At 57.1% G+C, this 8,339-nt stretch overlaps 1 protein-coding gene across 4 annotated transcripts in view; it reads right to left on the reverse strand.

Moving 5' to 3' along the window:
- KCNN1 (potassium calcium-activated channel subfamily N member 1) overlaps positions 1-2,241 on the reverse strand; it is a 28,857-nt gene extending 26,616 nt beyond the window's left edge. Inside the window, exon 1 of one of the 4 annotated variants that reach the window (XM_074337897.2) lies at positions 2,148-2,241. The gene's annotated coding sequence lies outside the window, so the exon portion shown is untranslated. Of the gene's footprint in view, positions 1-1,101; positions 1,222-1,365; positions 1,384-2,147 lie in introns of those variants that run through there. The other 3 variants (XM_088792386.1, XM_074337898.2, XM_074337896.2) reach the window with 3 other exon arrangements.
- Between the last annotated feature and the right edge of the window lie 6,098 nt (positions 2,242-8,339).

Here is an 8,339-nt window from a genome sequence, read left to right on the forward strand (position 1 = left end):
CCCAGAATGGGACTGAAAGGGAAACACAGTCAGCTGTGGATGTCCCAGCTCCCTTTTCTCTCCCCAAGGGTCTGGGGTGGGGCCAGCCAGGGGGATTTAGGAGCTGACTATGACCCTGGGAGGGCAGGGGACCAAGGTCACCCACCAGGCAGGTGCATCAGAGTGGAGATTATTCTACCAGCTCACGATGCTCTGGCTCACCCATCTGTAAGTCTCCCCACCCCCAGGGATTTCCTTTGAGGTCTTGAGCAGTCCAATGTGGCTGGGGGGGTGGTGGTGTCAGGGGGGACTAGAGACCTGGGAGCCTGGAGGAGGGAGCCAGGCCAGGGACTTCTCCACTCAGTCCTGGCTGAGTCTCCAGCAGGATGGAGAGACTTGGGGAGAGTAAGGAAACCTTCACCCCACCCCACCCCCCAGTTCCAGGGCTCCCAGACAGGGCCCTTGCACCTGCTGTTAAAGGCAGGGAGCAGAAAACCCTAATGCTGACACTCGCTGGGGTTCTGGGGTTAGTAAGTGCCACAAACCCAGCTCAGCCCCCTGCCCAGCTGGGTGACCTTGGGTAAATGCTAAACCTCTCTGGGCCTTGGCCCCTCTCCAAGTCTATGGGCGTGGGGACGGGGAGGGAAGAAGCTTATGGAAGAGAGCAGAGTCAGCTCCCAAACACAGTTGGCTGGTGGTGGTGGTGGTGGGGATCCTGTCACTCTGCCGCGGGGCGGGGGAATCCTGCCACACACTCGGAGAGAAAGGACTGGGGAGTGGCGTAGAAGGGGGCAAGGGGACCAGTCCTTCCCTTCCCCAACCCCCACCAAGGGCTGCGTGAGAGGTCTTCAGGTCCTCACCTTCACTCCGGTAGGGGGATGTCTCTGCACCACAAATTGCAGGAGCGGGAGCCCCCACCTCATAAAGGTATTGGGGGAGGGGGGTCTGGAGCTGACTCCGGGCTTGGTGTTGGCGGGGGATGAAAGGGGTTTCCCTTTCGCAGATCCCCCTTTGAATTCCCCAAGTCGGGTACACCCCGACTGATGCGCCCACCACCAAGAAGGGGAGCGCCGCTGGGACCTCCACCCTGGACCCCCGAACCTCCCCCTATTGCCTACTCACCAGCCAGAGACGACCGCCGCGGCCGGTGCCCCGCGCCTGGCCGGAGCGCGAAGGCAAGTGCACGCCAGGGCAAGGGCGTGCAAGCCGGAGGGGTGCGCGCGCCGCCGCAGAGCGCCCCCTCCCCGTCGTCCCGGGCCCCGCCCCGCCGCCCCGGAGAGGGCGCCCACCCCGCGCAGGGAGGGGCCACAGAGCGACCCCGCTCTAGGGGGAATCCCCCTCCTTGTCTCCAGAAAGCCCCCTCCCCGCAGGGGCGTGCCTGCAAACCTCAGAGAAAATGCTCCAATAGCTGGGAGGACCTTCTGCCGCCTCAAGACCAAAGCGCTCATTTCACAGATGGGGAAACTGAGACTCAGAGAAGGGGAGCCCCTGGCCAGGACCCAGCGCCCCAGCAGCACAGAATACTGCTGTCCCCTTACTCTGGGAGTCGCGCTCCGGTGTCCGGGAAGGCCTGCAGCCAGGGAGTGAGGGGAAAGCAATTAAGCATCCTCCCGCCCTGAGTGAGTTCTAGGGCCTGGGGGTTCCAGGGGGAATTGGGAGGCCTCGGACAGCTGATGACGTCGCCTGGGCTGAAAAGCCCTAGTGAAGGTGGGGGCACCCCAGGTGAGCAGAAAACAAACCACAGAAAACTTCTGTGTTCATTGTTGGGCCCTGAAGTCTCCCCTCCGCCCGCACCATTGGGAGACCCCGCTGAGGGTGAATGGCAGAGGCCTGGGCGGCAGATTGCGAAGGTCATTGTCAAATTAGAACAATGTAGCTCCCAGGGGCTGAGACACTAGAGGATGGAGTGGGGCAGCCCAGGGCTCAGCCCCTCCGGTGACCTTGGTCCTGCCAAGACTGTTCTCTGAACCTCAGTTTCGCTTTAGCAACTGGACAGCGTCCACCTCTGGGGTCCTTCCGGCTCTGGGGAGTATGTGGGGCTGCCGGCTACGTTTTGCTCTTCTCCTCCAGCTTCCCACCCCCCCACCACGCCACCCCCGCTCCAGGAAGCGTGGCGCCCTCCCAGATTATGGAGTTCTCCCCACGCCGCCCTCTGAACCCCCACCCACCTTTTGCCTTGGCCTGGAGAGAGGGGGGTTTCCTCTTGGGAGCCAGAAGGCTTCTACAAGCCTCCATCCTTTTTTGTTGTTGTTCCCCCCTTTCTTCCATTCATTCTAAAAATAGCCCTCCCCATCCACCACCACCCCCACCGCCGCCAGGAGCATCTGGTAAAAGGTAATGTGCTCCCTGGGCAGGGTCCGAGGCCGGGATTCCGCGGCGCAGGGCAGGCTGGGATGGGGGGAAACTGGGAGCTCATCCTCTTCCACTGTGTGAGATGGCGCTCAGAGGGTGCTGCCAGCGTGACTGGCCGTCAGTGCATGGAGGGAAAGAGAACAAAGGGGCGGGGGGGGGGGGGGGCGGGGGTAGGATGAAAGGCTAGGACTCTGCATTCTGGAGGCAGAGAGGAGAAGGCTGGGGGTACCGAAGATCCAACAGAAGAGGGGCCCCACCCAGCATCTCCGTGGGTGTGACTCTCCACCCGTGGGTGTAGGCTGAAGCCCCCGTGCCTTGGTGCGAAACAGCGAGGGATAGTAAGGAGCTAGCAGTCACAAGGCACACATCATTGGGGGTGTCCCCTGGCCTTGAACCCCCACAATTGCCCGGTGGAGCCCCCCAGAAGGTCCCTCCCAATCCCACAGCTCTTCATCCCACTGTCTCCCCACAGTCCCTTCTCCATGATGTAGACACAGAATTCCATCTTCGTCCATGTGACTGGTGGGGTCCCTACCACAAATAACCAACACCCCCCTCCTTGAACCAAGAGAAGGATCCTGAGTCACCCCTTCTTCAAAGTCCTGCGTGGTCTGGCTCCCACTCCCCTTTGTTCCAGCCTTTCTGCTGTCACTCACCATGCTCTGGCCATGCCCAGTGTTTCTCCTAACCAGCCCAGCCTTAGGGCCTTTGCATTTGCTGTTCCTTTTGCCAGAGTCACCCTTCCCTGGCTCTCCTCACCCCCTATTGTCTTTCAGAGCCCAGTCCAATGTCATGTCCTGCCTAGAGTCCTCCCTTCTCTGAGCATATCACACTAGTTCATTGTCTTCAATCCCTGGTGTGGTCTATTCACTTTGTCACCTTGTTTCCCAGGGGATGTGGGACCCAGTGCAACTTGGACCTGGCTGATGAGAGAAGGGGGCCACTCCGACCCAGCACCATCACAGAAGCCACCCAGCCCCAATAAAGGGACAGCACCACCCATCTAGCATGTTTCCCGGAAAATAAGACCTAGCCAGACCATCATCTCTAATGCGTTTTTTGGAGCAAAAATTAATATAAGACCTGGTCTTATTTTACTATAAGACCAGGTATAATATAATATAATGTTAATACAATATAATATAATACCGGGTCTCATATTAATTTTTGCTCCAAAAGACTCATTAGAGCTTATTGTCAGGCTAGGTCTTATTTTCGGGGAAACAGGGTAGCTACCCTGGAAAGCATCCATAGGACCTGAGACAAAAGTTCCAGGACCTGCTTCTGAAGGGGCATTGCTTAGAACAGCGAAATTGAAAACACCCACATGATCCCAACCCCCGGACCACTTAGCTCATTTTCAGAATAACACACTTTTGGGACAAATGACCCACAGATACCAAGTTCCTGGCCTGTTGAGTGGAAACTAGGCGAGAGGAGCAACTGTTTGTGTTCCCATGACAAATAAGTATGATGAGCAAAGCTGGGAAGGGGAGGAGGGGAGGTGCTGCAGGCAGCCTAGGGCCAGGGGCACTGGGGCTGACTCTTCCCCTGCTATTAGTTTTTCCGTAAGTTTTTATTATTTTGTGCTTTTGAAACCAAAGGGAGGGATAAAAGGAAAACTGTACAAAGGCTCAGAGAGAGGCATGTGCCCGCATGGTACAGAACACACACCTGTCCCTGTTGAGAAATCAAACACTACCCCCTTTACTTGCCTCCCTAAAATTACCCTCAAATGTTTTTTCCAGTACCTACTATATGCTATTAGCCCAGAGATTGAGGGGGAAGCCTGGCAGTTGGGGAGGAGGGTCCTGGGGTGACAGGCCTACAATGGGAGTCCTGGAGGTTCCAAGAAGTGAAGGGATTGGGCTGAGCAAGAACATAACACCTTAGCAGGGCCAGGCTAATGGCGGAGGTTTTGGAGGGGTGGGGGGGCCTGTGAATTAAGGGAGAATGAAGGTCCCTGAAGGTGCGTGTGAGTGCCACGCCCTTGCGCATTTCATTTCTTGGCCAGGACTCAACCTCAGGCCAGGAGGATGGGAGATGGCATAGGGAATGGGGTGGGGGTACCCGGCATGCTGCGCCGTAGGGAATCCGGAGGTGAGAGACAAAAGCATCATCCGCGAGGTCCCCATGGCTTTCAGAAAGGCTCAAGGGACAGGCGATGTGGGGGGAAGAGAGGAGGAGAGGAGGGTGGCCCCACAAGATTAGGGCTGCCGGATAAAATACAGGGCATGCAATGGGACATACTTATAATAAAAATGACATTCGTTTATCTTAATGCCAGGTTAACTGGGCGTCCTGTATATTTTTTTCTTTTCTAAATCTGGAAACCCTAGGCCTGGATCTTCTGGCCAAGCAAACCTGGGGCTGGCTGGGGTAGGTAGCTCCAGAAGGTGTCTGCCCCCTCCTCCCCCCTCCTCCCCCACCATTTCTCCTCCAGTCACACCCACAACACTCTCCCGTGCCACCTTCATAGACTTCTCTTTGTCCCCCTCACATTGTCCATGTTCCTTAACTGCTCCCCAAAGTTCTCTTCCCCCTTTTTCCTTTGTTATCCTTCTCCCTCTACGTCCTCCCCCGCCCCTCCTCCTTCGGCACCCCTCTCCCCATCATCCCTACCCTGAGCGTTCCCCCACCTTCTCCCGCACCCACCCCTCCTCTACAGCCCCTCCCTCCACGTTCTTCCCCTCCCGGGTAGCCCACCCTCTCCTCTCCTCCCCAGCCGATCTCCCGACACTCAAGAGGGAACCCCGGCCACAGAAGCTGAGCTCCACGCAGGCGCAGAGCCGCCCGGCTTCCCCAGGCCGCCGTCGCCCCCGCACTGCGGACAGCGCGCGGGGTTGCCACAGCTACGGCAAAGGCCGGAGCGGGAACCTTGGGAAGACCCTGCTCTCGCTCCCTCCCGCGCCACCTCAAAAGCAGACACCACTCCGGTTTGAGCCGGTTTCCCCGCCCCGCCCCCAGTGCGCACTGCGGCGGGTGAGGATTCCCTGGCCCACCCGCGGGGGTCTGGCGGGTGTTGACACATGCGCGCTGGGGGCGGTGTTTCCCCCACCTCCCCGCCCCACGACTTGCGGGCGACGGGAAAGCCCTGGCGCGTGAAGGGAGCATCGCCGCGCAGGCGCAGTGAGCGCTCGGCGTCCCCGCGGCCCCGCCCGGTCGTCCTGGCAACACGCGTGAGGAGGGCTGCGAGGGCACGGAACTCCCGTCTCACGCCCCCTCCCGCGCACTGCGGCGAAGCCTGGGATTCCCTACTGCCTGCGCGCACGCGCAGGCTCGGGATTCCGGGGGAGCGAAGTCGGAGAGAGAAGGGGCTTTTCTGTGAAAGGGAACAAACGTTATTACCATCATCTTTACGTTTGAGGAATGACGGTGGTCCTTTCAGCTCCTCTCCTGAGTTTTATCTTTACTCTGGTTCGCGGGCCATCCCCCTACAGGTCCGCAGCAGGGCTTGCAATCCCAGCTCCAATACCGTTCCTCCTGTGCTCACACACCTGCCAGGGCTCGCTATCCTTCCGGGGTGAAGCCCCATTCCTCAGTCTGGCATCCAAGGCCCTGCACGCCCAGCTGTCTTCCTCCGGGTTAATCACCATCGGCCTCCAACCTCCCCTCATCCCTGGCCCCAAAGACCTCAAAGTCACCATGCCGGAGGCTCCCTTGCCAAGCCCTTCTTCAGAATACGCCCTTCCCAGGCACCATCTCGTTGATTCTTGAGATAGCTTAGGGGTAGATGTTGTTTTTAGTCCCATTTTATATAGGAGTTAGGCTCAGACGCACTGAGGCCCCAGAGGTAATAGGCAGAGGCCTCTATTTGTCGGGAGCCATCTGGGCTCCTCCACCAGTTATTTGGCTGACATCTTCAGCCCCAATTCATGAACCCACAACCGTCCCTGCTGTCTCCCCCAGAGCTCTGGGTGTTTCCTAGCTGTGTAACACAGGCAGGTGACTTACGTTTTCCCATCTGTAAAGGGGTTCAATATTTTATGGGGCTGTCTGCAGTGCTCAGTGAGATGATACGACCAGGGACCAGCACCCAGGGGATGCTTATCACAACTGGTCCAGTCCCCCCACTTTCTGGTGGTGACTCAGCTCATTGGCATCCCCTGCAGGGCTCCATCCCTCCACCTCACTTCCCTGACTCCCACAGGGTCTTACTGTAGCCTTCACATGCCCTCTAGTCCTTATCTCAGGGTTGGCTCCTGGGGGATCCCCAAACTAAGCCAGTGCTCACTATACAAGGTCTTGAACAATTAAGTTCGTGAACTTGTAGCAATGATGTAGCTAACCTTTTTTGATATCAGAGGGATTATTCATTATGAATTTGTACCAACTGGACAAATAGTCACCAAGTTTACTGTTTGGAAGTGCTGAAAAGGCTGCGTGAAAAAGTTGGATGATCTGAACTTTTCACCAACGATGCATGGCGCTGGCATCATGACAATGCACCAGCTCACATGGCACTGTCTGTGAGGGAGTTTTTAGCCAGGAAACAAATAACTATATTGGAACACCCTCCCTACTCACCTGATCTGGCCCCCAGTGACTTCTTTCTTTACCTGAAGATAAAGGAAATATTGAAAGGACACATTCTGATGACATTCAGGACATCAAGCGTAATACGATGACAGCGCTGATAGCCATTCCAGAAAAAGTTCCAAAATTGCTTTGAAGGGTGGACTGGGAGCTGGTGTCAGTGCATAGCTTCCCAAAGGGAGTACTTCGAAGGTGACCGTAGTGATATTCAGCAATGAGGTATGTAGCACTCCTTCTAGGATGAGTTCGTGAACTTCATTGTCAGATGGTGTATGTTGGTTAGTTTTTATGCCAGCTGTTATTGTTCCAGAAAGCCTCCATACTGCATTTCAGCTGAACTCAGTTATTAATGGCACCTTTCCCCTGAACAGGAGCGTTGTGACCTCTAGGACTTTGTATGTGTGGCTCCTCGATGCCTTTTCTGCCCCTTGTCTGTATGGGGAACTCCCTGTGCATCCTTCAAGGCCAGGCCTCCATGAAGCCTTCTATCTCCCAACCTCTGGGCGGAGCCTGGCCCCCTTTAGCCCAGCCTTGACCCCACACAATTGGGGGTACCTGTGAGGATCTGCATCTGAGACTTGAGATTTCGGAGAATAGCTTTCTTGGCAGGAAGAACCAACGCACAGGGCATAGGCCCTGAGGGGGAACAAGCTGAGAAGCTGAGAGCAAGAAGGCAGGAAGGGCTGGAGCTGAGAGGGGGATGGAGACGGGATCAGGAGGCCACAGAGCAGCCTGTGGGAGCCTGAGTGCGACCATAGCAGTGACCTGGTAAATGCTTGGACCCGGCTCCACACGTGGGAGCTGCCCTCCCAGCTGCCCTCTCTACTGACTCCCTGGGGTTGACTAAGCTCTAGGAAGGCGACACTAGGTTCAGATTTCACCCAGATGTGCAACCTCCAAAGGGACACTCATTGCTACCTGGATCCCCCTGCCTGCTGCAACCTCCACACCCTTGCCTGCCCAGTGCCCTGCCTCTGCGATGGAAAGTGACTTATCCATCTCACTAAGACCCTCTTTGAAGAAATCCTCCACCAGGAAGCCTGCCCAGGACTCAACCCAGATGCCTCACATGTTGGAAGAACAGCAGAGCAGCCAGCATTTCCGGACCCCAAGCACAGCATGTGACCTGGCCACTGACTCTGAACTGGCACCTCAGGATGACAACAATTTGCCTTCACTCTCCTCTGGTTCATCCCCTTTTGTGTTCCATGACCTAGAGCCAGTGGCTCAAGCTCTCTGAGCTGCCCCCTCGCAGCAGCAGCCCAGCAAGGCTCTGCGATGGAGGCACAGGCTCCTCACTGGACAAGTGGCCGAGCCAGAAGGAGGGCGCCCTAGAACAGGGCAGTTCTCAGGGAGCTTGCAGAAACAGGAGTGTTGCTGGGAGCCCTTGTCATCTCTGGCTGGGGCCTGTGGATCCTTCCCCCCCACTCTGGCCCTCTCCCCACCACCCCACCACCCCAGGAGACTTCAAG

Source organism: Rhinolophus sinicus, chromosome 15, assembly GCF_057876585.1.
Source record: "Rhinolophus sinicus isolate RSI-liver-muscle chromosome 15, RSI-T2T, whole genome shotgun sequence".
Lineage (NCBI taxonomy): Eukaryota > Metazoa > Chordata > Mammalia > Chiroptera > Rhinolophidae > Rhinolophus > Rhinolophus sinicus.